A 26866-nucleotide genomic window follows, 5' to 3' on the forward strand; every position below is an offset into this window, starting at 1 on the left:
CTGTATTATTCTTGTTACCATCATTGTGTTTCTTTCTGATTCTGCCTAATTCTCAAAATAAAATTGAATTGACTCTTGGTTTAATCTTCAAAATGTAAACAGGATTTTCTTTTCATTTTCGTCACTGGATTCTTTGTAAAATTCTTTCCTTCTTTCCTTTCTGTAGATTTTTTCTTTCATCTATTCAAGAAACATTCATTAAGTGTCAGATATGTTCTATATTAGATGTTGCAAAGAATAAAAAATATGGGTCCTGGCTCTTTGTTTAAGTTTACTCTGGTTGTGCACTGTACAATTAGAGGAAGCTCCCAGGAAAGGGCCCAGAGGAGTTTGGCTTCTAGCAATGATTACTAAGCTTCTTGACTAGCCCACCTCCACTATTTTCCACTCCCTTACCTCCTTGTTACTATTCACCCAGCAGACATTTGAATTATGACCTCAACTTTCTACAGGACCTCATTTCACAAAGTCATCTGTGGCTTCTAATTGCCTCAAGCTACAAAAGAGGGGGAAAAAAACTTTCAACACTTATTTTCCTTACTCTTTGCGGCAACATTGAACATGACTGACCACTTTCTTCAAGGAAGGTCCAGATAAAAGAATACACGAGGTAGGGTGGAATGGTGGGAACCAATATCTCAGCCCTTAGACATGTTGGTGCCCCATTGGTGTCTTCTCCCTTCATAGTCTCTTGTTTGCCTTCCGAGGCTGAATCCAGCGAAACTCATGTAACTACCAGCAAATGTGAAATTGAGGGTGGAAAAACAGGCAGGCTAGGATATACCTTAATGACTTTACCACGTTTAATTCATAAAAAAGGAGTGAAGTCGGTGGATGTGTGTTATTTTTATTTTTCTGTCTTCTTGGATTTAAAAAAAAATCATGTAATTAAAAAAAATTTTAATTAAGATTAGCTCGATTTCCAATATCCCTTTGATTTTCCTGGTCTAAGTATATTTATCCACCCAGTTATCTTCACAGGTCTGTGAACTTGCAGGGGGGCGGGGGGAAGTACAAGGGAATGGCGGGGAAGGTTTAATAATATTCACACCAACTCTATAAATTAGGATCTATATTCAAGCATTATTAAAAGCAAGCAAGTTAAAGTCCAACCGCAAATGGCAGACTCCTGGTTTGATCTTTTCTTGAATGCGTTTCTGTATACATCACATTTGTGTTATGTTGAATGCTCAATTAGTAGCTGATGAATCTGGAATAGAGAAGTATTCGAAATGAAAATGAGGAATGAACAATGCTTCGACTCAGTAAAAATGTATTTGAAAGAGAGAAAACACTGATAGAATGTACTACTTGTGAAAATTACAAATTGCCCTACAAAATTAACAAGTTTGTTCATTCCTTCCTTTGTAAGTCAAAAATAGTAAAGCCCGTAGGAAGGAAATGTATCATGCTCATGAAAAAAACTGTTATCTACTCCTAAAAAGGAGCAACTTCACAAAAGGTCCTGTAATAGTTCTGTTTAGAAACAATATTTGCAAATTTTTAGTTATTAATTCTAATTATGGTTTGATATTATCACTATGGATTTTTCACTGTTCCAAGAAATTCATACTGAGGAGTTGACAGTCTGGTGGGTAAATTTATTCTTTTAAAATGACTCGTACAATAACAACAATGTACAATGACTTTGAAATACTTTATGCCTTTAAAATGTCATATAAAGTGCTAATTAGAGTTTTATACAAATCATCCCTCCAAATTTTTATGCAGTCATTTTGGCACTGTTCTTGCTCTCTATCAAGAGCTGCATTTTAGAAGGCAAACTGTGCTGAAGGGACTGTTAGAGGATGAAGGAGTTTAGAACACTGAGATGATTTAGAAAATGAAACAGAATGTACCTGAGAATTACCGACCTGTTAGACTGACTTTTTTATCTGACAAAATTCCGGAACTAAAAATCTTGCCACTGAAGAATCAATTTGAAAACACCCAGAGGAGAAAAATAACCATAGAAGAGGTTAAAAAAATCCTTGTTAAAAAAAAAAAAATTGTGAAAAACCAATCTCAATTTCTGATACGTAAGCTTGTGGAAATGGTGGAAAGGGGGCAGAGGAAATGGTAATAAAGAGAAGCTACGATATATGGTCATCAAATGCAAATTCCAGCTGCCTCAGTGCTCTATCTTACAGATGATGCAATTAAATTGCTTTAAAAAATATTTAACTTTAACTTTAAAACATTTCAATGTTTCAATGGGACCAATCAAAAGTTCTAGTCATATAGCATATTATTTAAAAAGGTAGATATTAAGGGTATATCTTCTAAACTGGTAAGAAGCCTACCATCTATAATTTTGCCTATAAATAATATATATTCTATGTTTACATATAGAGTGCAAATATTATAAAACTATCTAGATTTATGTTATATAGAATATTAAATTACCTTAGGAGTTTGTTAAATATGTAGGTTTCATGGGTCCATGCTCAGCTTATTTAATTCATTAAGGCCAAAAACCTGTATTTTGAATAAGAAACCTATATGATTAACAATGTAGGGCATATGAAGGCTACACTTTGACAATGATATAGATGACATTTTTTCTTCCTCCTTGATTTTTTGGCTATTTTAGGTATTTTAACTATGTGAGGAAATAGCCCTAAGCTTAAAATTTGGAATATCACAGACCTCTTTGGAAGACTGACTAAATCCATGGACCTATCCTTAGAAAATGCATGTACTCCGCTTTAAGAACCTTTGGCTGCAATTCCTATTCCCGCCCTCCCTCCTTCTCTCCCTCCCTCCCTTCTTCCTTCTTTCCTTCCTTTCTTCCTTCCTTCCTCCCCTTGTTACCTCCCATTAAATGCACAGAACAAAAGCCCACAGTGATAAGACAACAGCATAAAACAAGGGGCAGAAAGAAGCTTGGTCTGTTTCTGGGTGGTGAAGTAGAGCTTAGAAAACAGGCAGAAGGGTTGACAGCTAAAGAGGGATTGGCAGCAACAATGTGGGTGACTGACTGCCCAGCAGGAAAGACTAAAGTCAGGATGAAAGCAGGCTAAACGTAAAAAGAAGTAGAAGGCATGGGGACAAATGAGTGACTCCGCTACCTTTCAAGGTTGTGGAAGTAACAAGTGGGCAGAGAATCCTGATGTAGCTCTTGGTAGTGGTGAAGATGGAGTTAAATTATCACTTAAGATAGCAGGAACAGAATAAAGAATGTCAGCATCAATAAAATAAGCAAGAGTGAGGTTATTTGTTAATAAGAAGATAAAAGAAAACTAAAAAGAGCAACAGTTAAAATTTCACTCTCTCAGAGGTTAAACCTGAAAGATGAGGGCAGGTCACAGGATTGCTATTTTTCATTATAAACCCCTCTAAGCAATTTGATTGTTTAACCATGTGCATACTGTTTAACTAAGTGCAATTTCACTTTGCAGAAATTGTCAGTGTAGTATAAGCAAACCATTAACAAATAAAAAAGTCTTGCCTAAAATCTGGGCAGTGAATCTCTTATGGTAGCATCCTCGGTGTTCACAGCAAATGAGTTTGAGGACAGGGTGTTCCTAGAACATTCAGAATCTCCCCTCGAAGGCTGTAGGTAAATAAAGCTATCCTTCTTGGTCTTCCTGAAACATCTTGTTGCTCTTAAAATGTGATTTCTTATAATCACATACAGTGCAATAAAGTATAAATCATTGCCCTGGTTTTCCCATGTTATTGCAGACATCTGTTTTTATATGTGTTTTCTGCTTATTCATTTATATAACTAACTTCTATTTAATTATTCATTTGTTCATTTATTTATGTGTATGTTTTTATACCCCATTAAAATTCAGAAACGTTTGAAGAAAGCTGTGAAGTAGATTACATGTCATTAGTGGTAGCAGAATATCACTTTTATTATGCATTCAATGAATTTTTCAATTGCTGATCTAAAAAAGACTGAATGTACTTGTTTTTAATATTTGAAGAATAAAATCTTTTTATAATGGTTGTTAAGCAAAAGAACTAGATACCATATTTAATCTAAAAAAAAATACTAGTTCTTTTATAAACTTTATCTTGCAACCATTATAAATACATAACATAATTTCAATATTTTCAGGGTATATTACTAACACAATGGTAAAAATGTTGTGTGGTAAATTAGCAGGGACCGAATACAATTCAGTAAAAATTTTCAAGGAACTCATAAAAAAAGGCAACTCTTCATTTAAAATGCTCAAGAAAAGCACATTTAAAACAACCCGAGCTAGAGCAGATATTAGCCAAGACTTACTTCCATTTGCTTTCCTCTGCATGAGAATGCCCTTCAACATTACTTTCAGAAAGGGTCCTTGCTTCTGTTCTCAACATTTTTCTTAATTCAAAAGCGGATGTGGGATCAATTGAGAAAAATGAACATTTAGTGTTTTCAACAGCCCTGCGATTGGTGTCACATATCATGAATATGGTTAGGGTCTCGGATCAAATGCCAATGCAATATTCAGTGGACTGTGGATTACTAATGTGTAAGCCAGGAAAAGCTGTGTTTGCAAATGGGAAAAGAATGAAGAAAAATCTCTTTATCATTCCCTGCACATGTCCACATTCCTAGGCCAAGTCAGGATGGCAGAATCGGCCATTCATCATTAATAGTCACCCCTTTCCTGGTCCTGCCTTTGAGAATTAGCCTCTATGATTTGAGATGAGCTCTTGCTGGCTCCTGGGACTCTGTCTTGATTTTCCTCTAGGGATAAAGTCCATGGTTTGTCTGTCTACCTGATTACAGTTCCTTGTATCTTTTTTTTTTTTCAAAACCTTTCTTATTCTATAGTTCCATCACCCACAAACCACAACTTTTCCTAAGCCATCTGTTTAAAATAATAAATTACCTGTTCCTTTCAAGTATTGCCCATTCGAAAAGCTACCTGCCTCACGAAATTAATATTAAAAAATCAATAAAATTTATTTTTGCAACTCCAACTAACGACCATTCTTCTTATATCTTTTCAATATCTAACACCACAAAAGCAACGGTATAATAATAATGGTGATGATGATGATAATTAGAATAATGACACAATCACAGTTACAAAACTCAGCAACCTTGTACCTTTGGTCTCCTTAGACTTTGAACTCTTAAAATGGCAAGAATTGGACCCTTTTATGTGTTTTTATCCAGGGCAAAAGTGTGTGTGTGTGTGTGTGTGTGCATGTGTGTGTGTAGATTTGTTCTGTCTTTGTAAGATATTTGAGAATAAAGGAAGCCGGGTCTCCTATTAATTTATTTTTTACTTGATTATGATATTAGCAAAGATAAAAAATTAACCCACGGACTTCACTCTTTGTTACAAATCATCCTAAATAATTGTAGTCATATTTTTTCCTTGTTGCCTTCTCTTGCAACATCGTCTTACTTTGCCTGTCATATTAAAATAAGTCTAACCAAGCATAACTATTAATTACTAGCTTCCAACCAGTAATCTTCATTTGCATCAGTGAAGATAGGCTAGATAATGCTGTGATTAAAAAAAAAAAAATTCAGTGGTAGAAAATAACAAAAATTTATTTCTTGCTACGTGTTCATTAAAGGTCATTTGGAAATTCTGCTCCAATGTCATCATTATCCTCATCCCTAGACAGAGGGGCCAGATAAAAAGGCAGAGAAAAAAGAGCATGGAAAAGCACATGACAACTCTTAAGCTCTGCCAGGTGGCTTAAGCTGCATTGAACAAAGCAAATCCCATGGCCACATCTGAATTTAATAGGCTGAGAAGTATAAACCTTCGTAGGAAGGAACATGGAACACTGCCGAACAGTGACACAGTTTATCATTAAATTCAACTAGAGTTTCACCCTTTACATAGTGACTCGCCATAGATTATGCCCCCACAATACCCTTTCTCTGGCATACACTGCTCCTGATCTCAGCATCTTTGAGCTCCATCCTACACCAGTGCCGCCTCTCATCCAGCCCTTGTTCCAGTTGCACCTGATCTTTTTTTGGATCTCCTGCTTAAACCTCCTTGCCTCCCTTTGCTTCTATTTCCAGCTTAGATTTTGATGCCTGGGTTCATTTGGTTTCTTTAGCCTCTACTGGGTCTCTTTTGGATTATGTTTTGTCTCCTTTCTATCTCTGCACAACACGACAGTCTATTTAGAATGTTAGCCTTCTGACACATACCCAAAACTCGTTGGATCTTTGGTAATGGGCAAAGTCATGGTCTGACAATTCCAGATCCACTCCCACATCCTGGCTCCAGCCCTAATGGGTCAGGGATCACACCCAGTGCCTCACAGAGGCCAAACAATATACATAATATTATCCCAATTTAACAGATATATGTATAGAAGTTTTAGGGTGTCAAAATGATTTGCTCAGGAACACAGAGACCACACTTAAAATATTTTTGCCCACCTCTCACTCTCTGCAGGGCCTAAGATGAATAGACATGACAGTATATCAAAATAACTCAGAGTTTGATAGGGGCTTCTGAAAAAACAATGACATTAATTTCTGAGTGGGCAGAGAAAGTGGACACTACAAGAGTCTGCATCAAACCTGGAGTCTGAGCATTGCCCTTCTGGTCCACAGAAATGTCTTATTCCAGCAGACAGAGAGAAAGAGTATGGCCCGGGTGAGTCCGAAAGGTGGGCGGGAGGCAGTGAGCTGGATCTCTGTAATAAGGCAACCAACAATTTCTTGGAGTTGAGATCCTTAGAGAAAAGTTACATAGGTTCCCCTTTTCCATAATTCTGACCTACTCACGTCATTTCAAAAATAATAATGTTAATCAGAGATTAGTTTTATTTGTCTTCCTTGTTCTCATGTGCCATCTCTTACTGTTTTACTTTTTTTTTTCTAATTGGGCAGTGCCTCGGAAATACTTCTTGTAACTACCCTGACCTTGACCAACCCCTTTCTTAGATGCACATAGATAAAATCAGAATTTTTAAAAAGCAGCAACATTTCTAATCAGGTAGCAGTGTTAACTTAGACTACTGGAGACTCCACAAGTCATAAATATTGCTTCATGGTTTTGCTTCTTTGCTATCTTTTGAGAACACAAGCCTAATACCTTCCTGACACCTCCTCAGAGCAACCAAAAACCAATCAACCAGACAAACACCCTCTAAAGTCAGTGTTCATGACAGGGATTGGCTCACTCACCTTCTGTGTGGATTTAAAAGTTTTAAGGTTAATACAAGTTCTTGAAGTGGCCACTGTGTGGCAAGTCTACTACTGAGCAGTTGAGTCCCCTTGGCCCCTTACTCTCTGTCTCTACTTCTTATATTTAGTTGAGTTTGCTCTTGAATTAAAGTATTGCATTATTGGTGGCTCCAAACTGAGTATAGGATTGTTTGGGGGAATAGATAGTTTAACTTATAAGTCCACAAAAATTATTACAACTTGATTTGAAGAAAAAATTTCCATCAATATTTTTCATGTTCATGTTTTATCTTAGAAAATATTTTCTCAAAATTGCTCTAAATAGTTCAGAACCAAAAGAGACATCTAGGCTCCATCTCAGTGATGTGTTACTGTAGGAGGTACCAATAAATAAGGCACTCAATATTTTGGTACTTTAAGAAAACCGAGTTTCTTTATTTCAGGAAGAATTTTTTAAGTAAATCATTTACTTTTTTTTTTTTTTCAAAACTCCACTATATTTATCACATTTATTTTTAAAATTTATTTTTCAATTATAGTTGACATACAATATTATATTAGTTTCAGGTGTACAACATATTGATTAGACATTTATATCTCCTACAAAGTCATCACCACAATAAGTCTAATATCTACCTAGCAGAATACACAGTTAATTTGATATTATTGACTATATTCCTTATGCTATACATTATATCTGCGTGACTAATTTTTTTATTAGTTTCAAGTATATAGTACATTGGTTAGACATTTATATAGCTAATGAGATGATCCCCTGATTACTCGACCTTCGCTCCAGCTCTTCACATAGCCATTACATTACTGCTGACTGCATTCTCCATGCCATGCTCCCCATCCCCTTGACCAATTATCAACTACTAATTTGTACTTCTTTAAACCTTCCCCTCTTTCTTCCAGTAACTCCACCCACCTCCCCTCTGGCCGTCACCAGATTGTCCTCTATATTTGTGAGTCTACTTTCGATTAGTTTGTTCTTTTTGTTCCTTAGATTCCACGTATAAGTGAAATCATATGGCATTTATCTTTCTCTGTCTGCCTATTTCATTCAGCATAATAACCTCTAGGTCTATCCATATCATTGCAAATGGTAGTATTTTATTTTCTAATGGCTGAGTAATATTCTTAATATTCCATAACTTCTTTATCCAATCATCTGTTGATGGGCATTTAGTTTGCTTCCATATCTTGGCTATTGAAAATTGTGTTGCCATGAACACAGGGATGCATAAATCTTTATGAATTGTTGTTTTTGTTTTCTTTGGATAAACACCCAGAAGTGCAATAGCTGAGTCAAAAGGTAGATCCATTTTCAATTTTTTGAGGAACCAGGGAGAATATTTTTGAGTTGTAGGCTATATATCATAAACAGAATCCAAACAAGCTGCAGTTTGGAGGAAATTTTATACAATATTTGACATGATAATTCATTCAGAGCACTGTAATCTACTACTGAGAAAAGAGGCTTGAGAGTTACTTGAAAACTGCTGGGCCCTCCTCTTTGGCCTGTGGGAGGCAAAGTAGTTCGAGGACCCTAGAAATCTGCATTCTTACAGTGACTGTGGGACAAAGTTATCCCTAGAAAGCTATCTCTTGGTCCCCACTTTCCCCAGCTATTAAATGAAGATTTTAACTAGACCTAAAATTCTAGGATTCTACCTCTATCATATGCCCAGAAGAAACAAATCACCACCATCTTCCCATGCTTGGATAAGCTTACCAGAACACTCACCATCCTCATCAGGGTAATTGGAGGGAGTACAAATCCTTCAAGAACTTCACCTTTCCAGGATAAAATGGTTCCACCAGCATTTTAGGAGGAAAATTAGAAGACATTTTTTACTTCTGGAGGATAACAGAGGTTTATTAAGTTTTCTTGGATGTTTTTTAGAAAAAAATATTTTGCAATATTGCCTTATAAACTGCTTCTCCCCAAGACAAAAAGAACAGGGTGACCTCATTACAATTTGCCTCAAGTCTTCACCTTGGAGTCAGAAGCCAGGTGTTGAGACTTGAGGAGTGAAGGCTCTGAACCATAACGGTAAGTATGAGGCATCTCCTTTGCAGGAGCTCCTACCCCGTTCTAATATGTATACTGGCCACTCTCTGGAGGTAAGAGAGAATTGGGTCTGTTGTGAATGAGGCACAATAACAACTTCCATACACAATCTTACCTTTAAAATTGAAAATATCATCTATCCAGAAGTGTTTTCCACAATCCACTTGAGTATCAAAATAGTTCAATGTTGCATGTAAACTAGTCATAGAGAATTATACTGTTATTCTAAAATACTCAAGCTTTATTCTTACTGATAAATTATGAGGAAGAAAAATTCAATCCTACAAGCCCATTTTCATAAACACAAAGAAAACTAATTCAAATCCATCGTGATTTGAGTAATTGGTTTGATTCAAGCTTAGTGGCTGGTAATAGCACGGACTATGATCCTTTCAAAGGTTACTATTCATAAAATAAAAATAAATTCAATGGATTTCAAGCAAAAGCAGATTCTGTGAAGACCTAAATAGTCATTACAAAGAGCAATTAGAAAACATGATGCTTTCATTGGTACTTCCAATGAAAAGTTCCTTGTGATGCTTTCCTCGATGAGTTTTTACCATTAGGATTTTCCCATAAAGCAATTGACTAAGTACCTATATTCAAGCATTTTCACCACTGTGGAATCTTGTCATATTAAATAACGTGATTTCAAGATTATTTTTACTGTTAGCAGTTGTCATTTGTGTTGGCCATGCCAGCTCTCTGATCTATCTCTTCGTGATTTTCAGAAATTACTTAATCACTGTAGTCCTCAATCAGCTTGGCCCTGACCCCGAATGACTCTCTATGCAATACACAGTCAGCAACATCTTAATATAAATAACATAGATGAAACTTTGCTTAAAAATTAAACTAATAGATTATAGACATATAAAAATGAGATTTAATGGAAGGTCAGGCATTTATAGTTACCATCGACATAAGACATAAAGCAATTCGAATAGCATTGTTCTTCTCTCTTAATTTCTCTGTGCATGTTACATGGGGATACTAGGACTTACCTATCTCCTAGGGTTTTTATAAGGATCAAGTGAATTAAATTTATATAAAACAGCTTAGAGTTATTGCTGGCCCATAGAAGAATATGTTATTATGTAAGTATAAGTACTATATAACCATAAAAATTACTTTTGTCTTTTTTCTTCTGATAATAGCATATCTCCCCATGATAAAGTGTGTTATCATTTTTCATTTCAACACAAATCTAGCAATTCAAATGCAAGTATAATATTAAAAACTAACTACTGCCTATTCTCAAATTGGAATTGGATCCCTAAAGAAACATTGAGCTCTATTCTGGATCATTAATGTACATATTGTAGTTATTTTTCATTGAATTTTCACGATGCACCAAACAACCTAAATGTGCTTTACATGTAATAATTCGATCCTCACAAATTGGGTATTGTTATCCTAATTTTGCTGCTGAGATGTGGACTGGTTACACGGCTTGCCCAATATCACATATGTAGAAAGTGACAAATGAGGAAATCAAACAGAGGCTGCTGGCCTCTAGACACCACTTGATCAACCTCTACACTGCCTCTTGATATGGATGGCAAACTCCTCATTTTAATTCCTGAGCTCACAGCTACAATTGTGCAATAATGGACAGATTAGTATTAAACTATTACCATCTATAACTCAGCAGAATTGCCCAAGTTCAGATACTTTACATTTATTTGTTGAAATTTAGGAGATTTTAGATATAAAGCAATTCAGTTTTTTCATTAAGCTTCATTCACTGTGGGAAGAGCCATTTCCTTCTGACTCATTGTAACTGTGGGGCCACCTTATCTTGCATTAGTTATGATGGTTAAATACTATTGATGGAAAAAGACTCTAAAAATAGAAGATGTTTTCAGAATATTAAACACTAATAATTGATCATGGAAATGTAACTGCCACAGGCAGTTACTCACTTCCCCTTTAGAGCAGTACTTACTTCATGTTTGCATGGTCAAACTTCCTATTTTATATTCTAATTCAAGCAAGGGTCGGCAAACTTCCCGTAAAGGGCCAGATAGAAAATACTTTCAGTCTTGCAGGCCAGGTGTTCTTCAATTCAACTCTGTTGTAGCATAAAAGCAGCCATAGATGATACATAAACAAATATGTGTGTCTGCATTCCAATAAAACTTCATTTATGGACACCAAAATTGAATTTCATGTAATTTTTCACCTGTCACGAAATATTATTTTTCTTTTGATTTTCCCCCAACCATTTAAAATGTAAAACCCCCCAGAGTTCATAGGCCACACAAAAACAGTGGTGGGACAATATGACTCATGGGACCTAAGCCCCTGATCCCTGTTTTAATTCATCTATAAGCCCTTTAAGGGAAACAAAAATATTTTCTTCATCTAAATAAATGATAATCAGATGCTTCTAATATCAGCAAAGACTATAAATGCTCAGGATCACAGGGATTTGCAAACCAGGACAAGGAAGGAGAAAAGAAGGAAGAACAGGAAAATAAATAATTGAATGTCACATCCCTAAGAGTTGCTGAAATTGGACTGTACTGTCTGTGAAAACACTTCTCGATAAGGTATTTGGAAACATTGCCTTTATTTTTCACTTTTAGAATTCGGGTCACAGTTGAACATGCATTGCTCAGCAGTGCTTCAAGAGGCTGCAGGGGCTTTGCTGTGATTAGCATCAGAACTGAAACGATGGGATATGAGCCATGATTGTTAATGGAAGCGGTGGCTCCAACCCATTATCATTCTGCATGGCAGGCAGAGAGAAAACAAATTCGAATAGAAAGAAAGAGGTCTCGAGCTCATTTATGTGTTTTGATGCTAGCCTTAGTGTTGAAGAGCATTTCCAGAATAATTCGAGTAAGCCTACATCTTCCTGAAACTAGCCTTGAGATGAAGAGCTGTCTTCAGAGTTGAATGATGCTTCTGGGTTTCAATGGGCACCTCTGACCACACTGAACTCTGCCGATAACTTATGGTGCGAGTGTATCCGGTGCCCAGGGGAGAAAGGAGCTCAGTGCCAGTTCAGAAAGTTTCCTACTTGTTACTGTCAGATCACCATGGACACATTCTTTCCAAATGAATAGCAAGATTCCTGGGAGAGGTAATGCAAGGCATAAGACCAAATCATTTAAAAAATAACCACACTACTACAGCTAAAAATTAATACACACGAGTGACTATCTCTCAGCCTTAGAGCCTCCAAAACTTGGGTAACGGCAAAGGAGCAGAAACTCTGGACTATTTTCATTCCAATAGGAGAAATCTTAGAATTACTAGGCTGTAATAAACTTCAGATATCACATAGCTCTCCTCGACATTTATCAGAACGATGCTTAGTTCATTTCAGATGGAAGAAAACCCCAAGAACTCTGCATCCACATTTGATCTGCTGTCCCAATATTTTTGATCCTTCTACACCAGATAGTATCTTTGTGCCTTTTACATCCTGGAAGCAGTTTGTCTGCTAGACCCATTTTTCCAGGAACTCACTGATGATTATGCCAGCCCACAATACCAAAAGCTGAAGATAGAACTTTGAAAATTTTAATGAGTTTATAAAAATTGTGTGTTTTTGTTCTCCCTCTGCACTGGTGATTAACAAAACCTTGGGGATGTGTACTGTAAAAAAGCAAGATATGAAGTTGACTCACAAATAAATAAACAAATACATACATACATACATACATACATACATACATACATACATACATAAATATATAGATAAATAGGTGGTCCTGGAGCACCTCTCTAGTGTAGAAATTGAATTGAAAAAAATGAATTTAGCATGTTTGATATCATTCAGGAGCAATCAATTTTGTACCTGTAGTTTTTTGTTTGGCACAATATAAACTCATTTTTTACCATCTCACAGCAAAAGCTCTTCTTTCACCTTCTGTAAGTCAAGCACCTCTATCTCTTCTCTTCAAATAGCTTCGTCAATAGCACATACGACCTAAAACTTTGTCTGCTACCTCTGAAAAAATGTGAAGGTCTCACACCAAATCTGCCTGCTTTAAATATGTATTCCCTCTATATATTACCCTTTTAATAAGATAATGATATTATGTAAATACTTGTTTTTACAGCTTTGTCCCATTTTCATTCTGCATGGCAGGCAGAGAAAAAAAAAAAACCCAAATAGAAAGAAAGAGCTCTCAAGCTTGTATGTTTTGGTGCTAGCCTTAGTGTTGAAGAGCATTTTCAGAATAATTCAAATAAGCCTACACCTTTTCGAACCTAGGAAAATCCTTGAGATGAAGAGATTACATGATGCTTCTAGGTTTCATTTGGGCATCTTCGGCCACACTGAATGAACTCTGCTGATAAACTGAATAAATTGAACTGTTAAATGCTTAATGTGTCACAAATGTATACAAATGTTATGTCTTAGATTGAAATTTAGGCTAGTGCAGGTCCAAGTTTAACTTATTTTATGTCCCAGAGTTCTCCCTAGACATTGTCTTTAGGGCTGACTCTTTGTATTGTCAGTTCACGTGCTGACTTCTAGAAGAGCCTTCTATATTTCCCTGCATCAAAACTTACCAACCTATATCCTCTTTATTAGGACTCTGCTCTCAACTAGCTGTCATTAGGAAGAAGTTGTGATAAGCACAATGGTGTTAATGAATATTAGTGTCTTACTATATCACTCATTCCGGACTACTGTACTTTAATCAGGATTATATTGAAGAGAATGAGAATGTCAAGAATGAATCTGTATCATAGCTGGAATTGCAGGCCAAAAAGGGAGATAGTTTTCAGCCTGTGAGCTTTCTCAAGGTTCTCATACGTGAAGAGATAGGCACCTCACCACCCACCCCCTAAGAAAGCTAGCCTAAATTGCCCAGCCTAGAGAAGAACTTAATAAACATTCTTGATAGTAATAACTATACACACAAATTGTAAACGAAAAACATTCATGACACATAGCAAAAATTTTAAGCTTATGATTATAAATGGCCTCTTAACATAAGTTATAATGAGAAGTCTCTAATCTATATGGAATTTATTTAAACAATACTATAATAAGCTGAACTTCATATTGTTCATATGCTCAAGCTATACATGGCTATGAGCATAGTCCATTTATGAATTTTAACCCACTGTACTTGTAATGTCAACTTAATTTAAAATTTTTTTCTTGTATAAGTAGCTCAACCTTAATTAGATATTTAGCCGCAATGAGAAAGGAAAAAAAGTATTTGCATTTCAAGTAGCTCATATTTCAACCAGGCTTCGTTAATAATATGTGGTCTCTGATAAAGGCATAAGTAAATGTTTCTGAAATATGTGCTGCGGTTAAAGGCAAAGCAGCAGACAAGATCAGGAAAACATTAGAAAGTTAATAAATCAGTGTTCCATATATATTTCTGTGATTAGAAGGACAAACGATTTTCAGGTTAAGCAAAACCATTTCCCTTTATTGCAAATATAAATGTTTGAGAGTATTACCTGAACTTTAATCACTACTATTAAATTCCTATGAGTATTCGAAATTTTTAATGAAGGCATGAGTAATGAATGATGAGTAATAAGAGTAATGAATGATGAGTAATAAGAATAAACATGTAAATGGATCCTAAATCATAAACGTGCTTGTTTTTTTTCTTAGAGGCAAGTAATAACAAAAATTCTGTTTTAGATTTTTTGTTTTTATTTGTTGTTGTTGATGTTATTGTTTTTCTTGTTTGCCATAGCATAAAGTTGTATTCGTGTAGATCCAAGCTTTCAGGAAAAATTTAGAAATGTCTTTAGAAAAAGCTACATCATTACCATAAAAACATTTTACATATATATATATATATATATATATATATATATATATATATATATCTCCAAAGTATTTAAAGGGGATGGTTCCTTGCATTTTTAATTATATTCACTGAGTTCTGATTAGAGTAACTTTCTGCTAGAATTCACTATTTATTGCTTACAATGTCTCTTTTTTTTTCACAGATTAATTTAGAAAGTGATTCTCTTAGTAATTAATTTATAGATGAAGGTACTAAAATTGGAAGGGCATGTAAGTCTGTCTCTGTCTCTATGACTATGCCTATCTGTCTGTCTCTCTGGTGAGGAGATAAAATGATTTGCAGAGCAAAAAAGAAAATCTGAGCTTTCTGCAAGGCAATGCAATGTGAAAATCTGCCAGGCATTGCTGCTTTGTGCCTCATTCTTAAGATAATTGTATCCAGTAGGCTTGTTCACTCTCAGTGGATGCATGTAGGATCAACAAATAGGCTCATGGATGCCTAAAAGGAAAAAGAGCTCAAGCTTTACCATGGCCACCTTCATTTCCAGATCTCTTTCCAGACTATGGGGTCAGTAACACTGGTGACAAGGCCGGAGGCTAGAATTGACAGCTGTGGCACCCAGACCCCTTCATATTTTCTGGGATGTGGGTAACAGAGCATAGGGGCATACTTTGTCCAGGATTAGCTCACAATTGCCTGGAGTAAAGAGACCCAGACTCCTTCACAGATACTATGTCAAATAATTCTTGTAGAAGCTAATTGATGCCAGCTAGTTGATGCCATCATTCTAAATGTACTAATGAGGTTGGAGTGATTACACACAGCATTAAACTCCAAAATCTACACTCAGAACAAATAAACCTTTAGACTTTTGTTGTAGGGTATAGAAAAAGTCCCTTTAGCATAGAGTACTAACAATTTCTATTTTGATGCCAGGAAGACAAAATTAATATTTTGAAAAAGATTGTTATTTCTGAAGGGCTTAGATTTTAACAGGAAGACAAGGGGAGGTTCTCTGTCCCCCCAAGGCATCTATGGAGGCCTAGCGCTCTCTGCGATTTTGATCTATAAAAGGTCCATTAAGGCAAGACAGTGTTGACAGTACCCCTTTCCTCCTCCCTCTGGAAAGTAAACCTCAAAGCCTGAGGTGTTGGGGTGTGGGATAGTGTGTCACTTCTTGACACCAGGTGTGCTGAGCTTAGGTTAGAAGACGAGGCTGCAGCTCCATGGGGGATTTTCCACTGCAGCTAGCTGGCTGCACGCTGGCAATGTGGTGATGTTATTCAGGCTCTCCACACATTCTTATCTCTGTCTCCATTGGCGCAAACACCCAAAAGAACAGAAAACCACAAGACACATTCATGTTTGAATCAGGCCTTAGATCCTCAGGGGACACCAACGGCTTGAGGAGTGGTGGTGCCTAACGGGGCAATGGAGGGGACAGGGAGGCAATGTCGCATTCATCACAGCTCCCATCAGAAACACTTCTGGGGTGAGTGGGTGCACTTGTTCAAGTGTGAATGAGAAGTGGGAATACTGTAACACTTCATTTATGGATTTCACAGCACTGCAGGGGAGGAGTGAAAAGATTATTCACAGGAGTCTCATAAAAGCTTTCTTCTAGACTAATTGTATTCTAAGAACATATTTCACCTAAATATCTTGAATAATGGTGAAAATGTTAGAATGAGTAACATTTATTTTTTTGTGCGAGTATATGATAAGGACATACCCATACATATAATCTTAGAAAATCTTAAACATAAATAGAGATACAAATAAAAATGTCATAAATTCAAGTAATAGAAATATAAGTATAATATCAATACATAAATAATATCAATACATAAATATATGTATATATATGTATATATATAATGACCTGATTGTTTAAATCATCTTATCTTAAAAATGGAGACATTCAGCTTTCCTTATCAGTCCTTTCATTCTCTTTCTCTCTGTGACTAACTAACCTGGAGCTTCCCTAAAGGGCAACCAGGAACTTGAAGTGTTCATGTACACTATGGGATTTTTAAATTAGAGTCGCAATTTGTATTTCAAAATGTAACATTTCATCCAATCATTCTTTCCAATGAATCCCAGTTGGTGCTACTAACAGCAGAGTCGTACATTGAGCAGGGGTTCTCTGTTTCGAGTATGCACACAGAGGCACACAAACACAGACACACACAACTTAGTTGACTTCCCACACTGAGAGTGAGAACACCTGCCCTCTCAATTCCACCACCAAACATTTCTCAACCGTGAGGAAAGAGGCAGAAGGAGATGGAGGAAATCCTGGTTTTGACTGAGTATTTACCCAAGAGACTGAGAGTGAATCTACAAGTAACACAAATTATCTAGAAGTAACTAGATAAAACTTTCTGCTATTAGGCAGAATGAGAAACTATTCTATTCTGAGTTCAGGATTTAACAATAAATCAAGTTGCATTTGTTTAGCACACCTCGGTTGTGACATTATGTTATATGACCAACTGTGTGATTTTTAATTTCGCTCACAAGATTTAAAACTAATATCCAGAAATTCTGGAAGTACCAAATGGTACTCAGAATACTTTTTGAGTTGTAAATAAGGTAGCAGTTTTGCTGGGTGAATGCAAAAAAGACTGAATGAAAAATTCTTATGTTTGTAAACCCAAAGTTTGATATATGCTTTAATTCACATACTTGTAAAAGTTACTGTCTGATAATGTTGTAATAGTCTTGTCTTCACTATTCATTTTAAAGTAAATGAAAGGATTAGAGGATATATTTTCTAGGCAAACCAAAGAGACTGCAGAATCACCCATACGAAAACAAATATTTTCTTACGGATATATCACAAAAGTTATTAGCTAAGAACTATATCTTTTAAATCTGCTGTTAGGATTCGGGACATAAAATATAAACGCAGGAATTACTTTGTCATAGAGAAAAATGCAAATTCTCTACATATGCAATTAATTCAAGTAGAATGCAACTGAAATATTTTTGATCTTTCCCAGTCATGTGAAAATAAACCTAAAATGATTTTTTCCTCTATAAGACAAAAATTGATTTTGAACTTCATTAGTAATTTTTATAAACAAAACTAAAGAAAAAGACATTTTCATTTCAATAATTCCCATTAGTTATTGTTATTTTATTTGTCTAATCCCAGGACAAAAATCAAGGAGGCAAGACTTTAATAAATTGAATAGATTAACTTTGACAGCAATGTTCAAATTGTCTGAGAAAGAGCATGGATCAAAATCAACTGAAAAGAGAGTGCACCCGTAGGCATAGATGTTGAGGCATACTCTACTTACTGAGAGTCAGTATCGCTGATGGGGACACAATATGTCTTCCTAATTGGCTGAGGCAGAAAGAAAAAACAATATCTCATTTATGAATTTTTCAGACATTACATAATACTAGCATCATTCTAAATACTTACACATTCTCAACAACTGACTCTAGTTAAACTGATAGCATTAATTTATACAAAATAAAATGTGCCAAAAAATCTAATAACTGCATGTTTCTTTTATAACATCACTAAAATTATACATCTGGAGATTAATAAATGTTGGGACATGCTTTTTAGCCCATATAAAGAATGACTCAATCAGATAATCTCCACTGTATTGAATGAAGAATCACAGATTTCTGTAGAAAGCCTCAGTTGCCACAGTAAAAACAAAGGGTCTATGTTCTTCAACATAGTATAAGGAGCAGGGATTCCTTAAAAGAAAACCGAGCTACAGGCATTGTTCTATGTTATAAGAACCCTGACCTTGCCCACCACCTCATTGGGGTGGAGCTCCCTGCCTTCCAGGTTTCCTGCTTAGAGTAAGTCTGGTACAGCGCCTCTTCCATGATGCACGACTTCTGTGACCACTTAAAAAAGTGGTGACCAACACATTCCCGGAAGGATACCCAGCTCTCACTAATAGAAAACTAGAATAGAGTCTGAATGGTTGGATATAAAGGAGAACGATTCTCATTCAGGCGGAACATGTTTTCCTCTTCATTCTTGTCTATGGTAACTGCTGGCTCTTATTCAGATTTTGACTGACAGAGAGACACCAATATTTGGTGTAAACTATAATTTTTCATTATCTTATTTATTCTCAGTCATATACCTTCATGGAACTCATCAATAAATGAAGTGATTTCATTGACTTTTACTACATCTACCTCTTGCCTCTGGAGGGAGGGCTGGCAACAGAGAAAAGGACTTGCACTGTCCTTGGCCAAAATTTTCAGTCGAAGCCCATGAACCCTTTGTCCTTCCTGATGGGTGCAGAGCAGCCTTCTTGGAATCCCTCCTCATTATCTTCCTAGGGATTCCTTTTGCTTCTCTTCTGCATTGGATTTCCTGTTTCCTGTTCCCATGTTTTTCTCTGTCTTGATTCACTCCCTCAATTTAGTGAATCATATCTTCCAGTAGTTTTCCAGAATAGAATCTCTCTCCTGTTTGATAATATCTGTATTCTACCCTCTCATCTGATTATATATAGTTTGGCTCTGTATTGATGGTACATAGGAAATAATCTTTCTGTTGTTAAAAAGGATCTCTCCATTTTTCTAGCTTGCAGAGTTTGTATGATTTTTTGATGCTTTGTACGTGACTTTTTTTACATCTGGAAACTTTGGGAATCTTTCCTGTGCCCGGTTCTGAAATTTCACAATGATATGCCTTATGTAGGTCTATTTTCATCCACTGTTTAGGTGTCCTATGAGCCCTTTTAATCTGAAAATTTGTGACCTTAGGTACTGAGGAAATGTCTTCAATTATATTCTTGATGCTTTCCTATCTTCTATTTTCTCTGTTTTTTGCTCATTTTGAACTTCTATTATTGTATATTAGATTTTTGGAGTCTTTTCTAAATGTCTTATCTCCCTTCATTTATTTTTTGTCTTTTTGTTGTATTTTCTGAGCTATTACTCTAACTTTATTTTCAACTCTTCCACTGAGCTTTGCACTTTTGCCAACATCTTTTTAAATCTCCAAAAGAATACTGTTTGTTTTCTGAATTCTTTTTTTCTAGCATCTTGTTCTCAGTTCACTGATACACTATCTTTTCAACTCTTTGGAATACTCATAATAGGTTTTGGAAGATTTCTTCTTCCCCACTGGTTTCTTTTTCTGCCAAGTTGTTTTTTCCTTGTGTGTTCTGGCTTTTATCTTTTATCTTGGAGGTCGTCCCTGGTTAGAAGCTCTGAACATGTGTGTCAGAGCTTCATTATCATGTGATCTGGGTGGGCCATTTGTCAGAAAATTGAGATGTCAATGATTTTAGGTATTTTCTCTTAGGCTGCTCAGACTCCTCAAAGAAGAATCTTCCTGTGTCCTATCTGAGTGATGGAAGCCTAGTCACGCATCTAAGTGCTCGGCACCCAGTATTTGTAAATTCACCTAAGCCTGTTGTTTTCAGGATGGTTAGCATATCATTTATCTGGGGACTGGCGGTCTCATCTCTGCCCTCTCCATAACCTCTCTATTTTGTTGTGGAATCCATTTGAAATTTTCTGCCTTAAAGTATTACATATGAGGAGTGTATTACCATCTCATTGACCAGATCTAGTCTTAACTCATTTATTGTTCAGATATGATGGAAGAATCCACAATATGACTTCCATGTACAGATGGAAAAACTCTGTCTCAGTGATATACAGGTTTTTCTAAGCAGTAAGCTCCCCTATCTACTGGAGACCCCTGATAATCAACTTATTTCTCAATATGTAACCTTTTTTCAAGTTCCAATGCCAAGAATGTAGAGCCAGTAAACTGAAATTAAGCTGGTGCTTGTAAAGAGTAAGCACATAAGGCTCATGGTAAATGCTTAAGGTAACTATTATCTAAATTTTTACTTTCTTTTTGTGCTATTAATTAGCAATAACCTCCCTTTTTAAAAAGTAATTAGCTAAGAGAAACAAGATGAAATATAAGTACTGGTGACAGTCATAAGAAATTCTTGCAGAGTGTTTGTCCTTGAGTCATTTATTTTTTCACACTAGTACTCATTTCTCTTATGATTGCCCCTAGTCTCCATATCTTCATTTATTATGAGTTTTCTTTTCTGTTTGGCATTTTCTACTTGTGTTTTTTATTTTCCTTTTTTTCTACTACTTCTCCAGCCCCTCTTCTACAAGTTTCTCTCCCTGGCTTACAGAGTTAACTCATGATCAGTAACATCTTCTAGTCAACCTTCACAATTACCAATAAATCGACCAATAAATAATTTTATGAGTAAATTAAGCGTATGTGTGTGTGTGTGTTAATAGAAAATGGATGAACCCAAGAAATAAAGCATGAAAGGTATAAGAAACCACCTTCCTGAATATTCTATGGTTATACGTCTTTCCATGGAAACCAGTTATGTTAAATGTACATAAAAAGTAAAATAAAAATGTGGAAGATGTATCCCTGATTATACTTCCTCTAGCTGGCATTTTGCCCCCGACATTGGCACTGTCAGGCATGATTAGCATTCTAAAACATCCAAGTTCACAGTGTCAATGGCTTGTTTGTGAGTTTGTCTGGATAAATAGAAACTTGTTCTGATCCTGTTAATGTCATTAACAAAAAATAACATGCTGGCAAGTTTTGGGTTTGAGCTTCTGTCCTCTCTCTGCCAAATTTCTATTTCTATTTCTAATTTCTGTAATCAGAAAAGACGTATTTTTAATACTGAAAGTGGCTTGATAATAACCAACATTTATTAAACATTCACAACAAGCCATGCAGTATGCAAAGAACATGCATTATCGTATTTCATCCCTTCGAATCTTTGTGGTATTTGTAATTACTCTGCAGATTTCACAGGTGGAAAAACTGGTCTTAGATTAATAACACACTTTAAGTTACCTGGCCTGTTTTAAATTCATAAGGATGAGAAGAGGCATCTTGTCTAAAAAAAAAAAAAAAAACTGCATCTGGGGTAATCAAAATCTATTTATATAAAAGGATAAAATTACTCTGAACTTCCAGAAAATTTATGGCCAATGCTATTTAAATTAGCAGTTGATTCTACATGATTTTCTACTATTTTTTAATGGTCTTCATGGGAGGGTGTTTTCTTCCTAAGATGTTTGCTAATGTTTGAAGGAATATTCCTCAGGTTCTTGTGTGGCCTCTGTCTGGGAGTTGACAATTACCATGTCTTTTGCATAAAAAAGAAAAAAAGAAAGAAAAGAGAAGAAAACTGAGACACAAAGCCTGACAAACAAATGGGATTTCAGAACTTTTTAATTTACATATGAAGCCTGCTAACATTATATAAATTTGATTTCATTGGTTATGCTTTAATCGATTGCCTCTATTGAAAAGAAAAATATCCGTGGAAACCGGAGTGTCTCATAAGAGCATAGTGAATGGCTGTGGTGCTCTCAGTGCCCGGTGTGGCCCCAGGCACCCCATACCTCTTGCCTTCACCTAGAAATCACAACTTTTTCATACCAAGGGGAGATTTTTTGAATCGACAGCTGCAAAATAGACTTCTAGGATGGTGGAAAATGGACCATTTCACTGAATGTTTGAGATCTCATCTCAAAGAGCAAGCTAACAGTAATCAGATAGCCACTGTTTTTCCTATCCCAACATCCTCAGCTAAAGATAGTACAAAGAGTGCAGAGTAAAAGATACTCAGGACTAGAGAGCTTGCCCTATAAAGGCAATACATAATAGTAAGAGCACACAAGGAAGAACGTGGCCAAGACAAAAAAAAAACCCACAAAACTTGATGGTTTCCTAAAGTCTAAAATTGAATAAATAAATGGGCAATGGACTGTGTGGAAAAAGAAATACTGTTGCAGAGGGCAAGGGGCAGGTGGGGGCTGCCCACAGCCTGAACCCTGGCTGTCGATTCAGTAATATCTTAGGAAGAGGGCTGCTGTTTCTTAGGAAGAGAAGGGCTTTGTCACCGAGGTGTTCTCTTCTTTTCTTTTTCTTTTTTTAATTTAATTTTATTAGTTTCAAGTATATAGTACATTGGTTAGACATTTATATAGTTTATAAAACCATCCCCCTAAATGCTCTTCCTCTCCTCTGGCTCCCCACCTAGCCATCACATTACTGCTGACTGCATTCCCTATGCCGCGCTCCCCATCCCTGGGACCATCTATCAACTACTAATGTGTACTGAGCTGTTTTCTTTTGAGGAGAATGTGAGTCCTAGGAGTGTTCAGGTAAAAAAAAAAAAAAAAAAAATTCAAGTCTAGTCACTCTTCACTTTGATTTTCAATTACCTCCCAATTACTGATTTGCTTTACAATACTGATTTGCTTTGAAAGTTGCATTCAAAATATTAGGTGTGACACCCACCAAGACATTATAATAGTCATGAATATTTACACAATTAATCACATTGCTTTAATAAAAATTAAAAGCTGTTAGATATTCAAGGGGAAAATCGACAAATCCAGAATCATAAAGAGAGAATTTAATACAACTTAGAAACTGTTTAAGACAATAGGATGTAGAGGATTTGACACTTATGATAATGAGATTGAATTTATATTTATAATCCAAGAAATAGAGATTACACACTATTTTCAAATGCCTATAAGAACTTTATAAAAATTGACCTAGGTTAGACCAAAATAATCGTCAAAATCAAAAAGCAGGAATCATACAGACCACATGTTTATACTATGACATAGTGACTATATAAAATTGTAAAAGATAAAAAGCCTATGATTATTGAAATTAAAAAATTATTTTCTCCATGACTCAAGTTAAAGAAAGAAATTAAAACTGAAATGAAGAATATTGCCCTCAAAATAAACTGTGATATTCTATTAATTAAAGCAGAAAAATAGATCCAAAGGGCAAAGTCCAGAGCAAATGCAGGTATGTATCAGTATTTAGTATTTGTTAAAGATGGGTTTTGAGCCAATAGGGGAAGAATGTCTAATTCCAAATGGCTGGCTATTCATTTGGATAAGGAAATGAAGCCATAGAACCTTTTTACACTCCATGTAAAAATAATGTAATATTATAAAGGGGTTGGCCTTTTTAGTAAAGCTACAAATTTCTGAAGTCATAAAGAAAAGGATTTGATTATACTGAAAAAAAATCCAATATGAAAAATAACAATCTGAGGGAAACCATTATTTGCAATATACAACAGACAATAGGATCCTATTCAAGATATATAAAGAGTGCCCACAAATAAATAATTACCTATTGTGAGAGACTCCAAATACAGACTGAAAGGCCAAACCATATATAAAAATAAAACTCTAACACACAACCTGCAACAAATATCCCAAGAAGTCAAACAGTTGTCCCTGTGGCATTCCACACAAAACAGCCAAGACTAACTGCTGCTCGCCTTTTCCCCTGCTCCCATCTTTGGACCAATAGGAGAAAGCCAAATGTGCACCCCTAACCAATTATATTGGATGCTTCTGGTGAGCCCACCTACAGCTGCCTCCGCCCCCAAACTGCAATCAGGACACACCTGAAGCTGTCCCTTTTCCACAGTGAAGCTTTCCCTCTCCTTCGCCTGTCTTCGAGTCTCTGTCAAACACAAGTGATAGTCGCTGACTCTTGTTACAGCAAGCTCTGAATAAACAGACTTTGTTTGTTCTCATTTGAGTGGTCATCATTTATTTCCACAATGGGAACCCTAGTCACTAATTTTTTTAATGCATGTGAATTTATAAAAAAAAGTTTTATAAAGGCATATTTCTGATTGCACATTGATTGGACATGGAAGGAAGTGCTTCCATTATTTTTTCTAAACCTATCTGTACGATTTGAAAAAAAATCCCAGGCCCTTCTGTTGTGTTTCATTCTTCCAATTCCCCCTTAGATATAAACCCTATGGTTTTAGTGCCACTCCAGTAGATTCTATCAGGGTGTAATAAAAGTAAGGTAATCCAAAACAATGGTTTAGACCAAAAGGCGACATCTCGGAGTTTCTCTCTCTGTGTAATCCAGTAGTAAATAAGTCCGCCAGTCAGTACTTAAGCACCTCAGTACACTCACTTCTCATGTCATTTTACACTCTCTAAAGCAGTCAGGGAGCTGAAATAGTATTGGTCTTAAAAATGAGTAACTCAGAAAGGGCTAATTGCAAAAGAGCCCGGGTGAGCTGTTTTTAACCCATTTGGGCTTTTGGTTTTGTTCAATTCGGTTGTATTTAGTATGTTTTCAAAATATGCCAGATTATAACGCTCATTGAAAGGCAGCAGCCATAATTGAGTGAACTAAAAACAGCTGGAGGCTGAAGTCCTGAATGACTTTCCCTCAAAGTACAGTGACAGAGGACAGGAGCAGAGTCAGGGCCTCAGGAGAGAGGGACTCAGGCCTGGGAAGCCTGTCACCTTTCGAAACCATTTCATTTGGGGAATGCAGCGCATAAACAGTATACTGAGGCTGATGTTTTCTTGATGGTGTTTTTAAGTAATCGGTATCTGCTAAGACTCAGAGGTCTAGAGAGGCCCAGGCTACTTGTTTATTGAAAAAGAAGAAATGGAAAAACAGGATGCGGTGTGATATCAACTTTTTAAATGTTCAGCCCTGATCCTATACCTATGTGACTGTCTAAATAACCCAGTTTGGAGGTAACCTTTGTGAATAAAGCTTGGGCCCAAGGACAGGGAGAGAGCTGAAGGCTGTTAAAGATGAGAGTTCCAATTACGACGGCGCAGTACATGTAATTATATTTAGAAATTATTCGTTTTCCACATTTTGCTCTACTATTATAGATTTTCTTATTTTTAAGTATTAAATACCTTAAATAACTACTGTACTAGTAAAATCAACATTTACATTTTTATATAATTTCTGCTTGTTGCATTTTGCCACGTCTATGCTTTCTTTAGTCCATTTCCTAGAACTAATGTCAGTTTCTAGGCTGCCCTTATCCAAACACCTCAGTGTCACCTTTCTAAGCAACCAAAGGCAACTGAAATGTTGTGTCTGACTAGCCCTTGTATCTTATCCTTTTAAAAAATTCTGTTACAATGTAAGAGCTAACATCCAAGTGGCTCAACCTCTATTACAACCTAATACCTTCAAGCAAATTTTATTCAGTTCAGATAATTTATTCTGAGAAGTAAAAATGTTAGGCAACATATTCAAATTTAAATAAAAAATTATTGCAAATGCTAGTGATAATGTTACTAGGAAGTGACTATAAATTCTTGGAAGGCAAACTCGGAGTAATTCGTCTCCCATAGACCTTCAATGAGTTTTGTTAGTAATTTATGAAGATATTTTCCTGCAGCGGGACATTGTAGTCCAGTAAATAATAACCAAGCAGCAAAAATATCAAAAAACGGGTTTCAAAATACTGCAGAAAAGGATTGTAGGGCCTTTCCAACTAAAGGTGACTTGGAGAAGTCATGGAATCATCCCATGAAGCCCAGAGAGTTTTATTCTGTTTTCAATGTATTTACAAATAGATGATGAATTAATTACAATATTTATAAGTCTTGACTCTTGATTTCCATATATGACTAAAGAGCATATCTAAAAGGAGACATTTCTTCGGGGTTACTTCTAGCTGAAAGTATATTGATGGAGTTTGAGATACTTTTATACCTGACATATTTCTGGTTTCCATTAGTCCACATTTGTTAGTGGTTAAAGAACACCTTCTCTGAAGCAGACATATTCTAAAATATGTTCACCTTACTTTCCTCTAGCCCAAATAAGACCCAAATTTACTGCTAGAATTTCTGTGTCAGGGGCCTTTTCAGACCCCACGTTTCCCAGAGTGGACAAGACCTTTTCCCTGAGAACAGATCTGAGGACTGTGGCTCACATTAAATATCACTCATGTTTATATCATCCACATAAGCATCCTTCTGATAAAGGAGAAATAGTAACTCCCAAGTATCAAAGTAATTTTAGTTCCTTTATGAAACAATATGGTCTTTTAGACCCTAAATCTCTGTTGCCTCTCAAAAACATAGAAAATTGGTATCATG

At 35.9% G+C, this 26866-nt stretch overlaps 1 long non-coding RNA gene across 1 annotated transcript; it reads left to right on the forward strand.

Moving 5' to 3' along the window:
• Positions 1-26866, forward strand: LOC118606400. The gene is made up of 3 exons (XR_004952351.1): positions 1-610; positions 22987-23110; positions 24291-26866. It is a non-coding gene; the product is annotated as an uncharacterized LOC118606400 (long non-coding RNA).

Source organism: Rousettus aegyptiacus, unplaced genomic scaffold (genome assembly GCF_014176215.1).
Source record: "Rousettus aegyptiacus isolate mRouAeg1 unplaced genomic scaffold, mRouAeg1.p scaffold_m13_p_8, whole genome shotgun sequence".
In the NCBI taxonomy this organism is placed as follows: domain Eukaryota; kingdom Metazoa; phylum Chordata; class Mammalia; order Chiroptera; family Pteropodidae; genus Rousettus; species Rousettus aegyptiacus.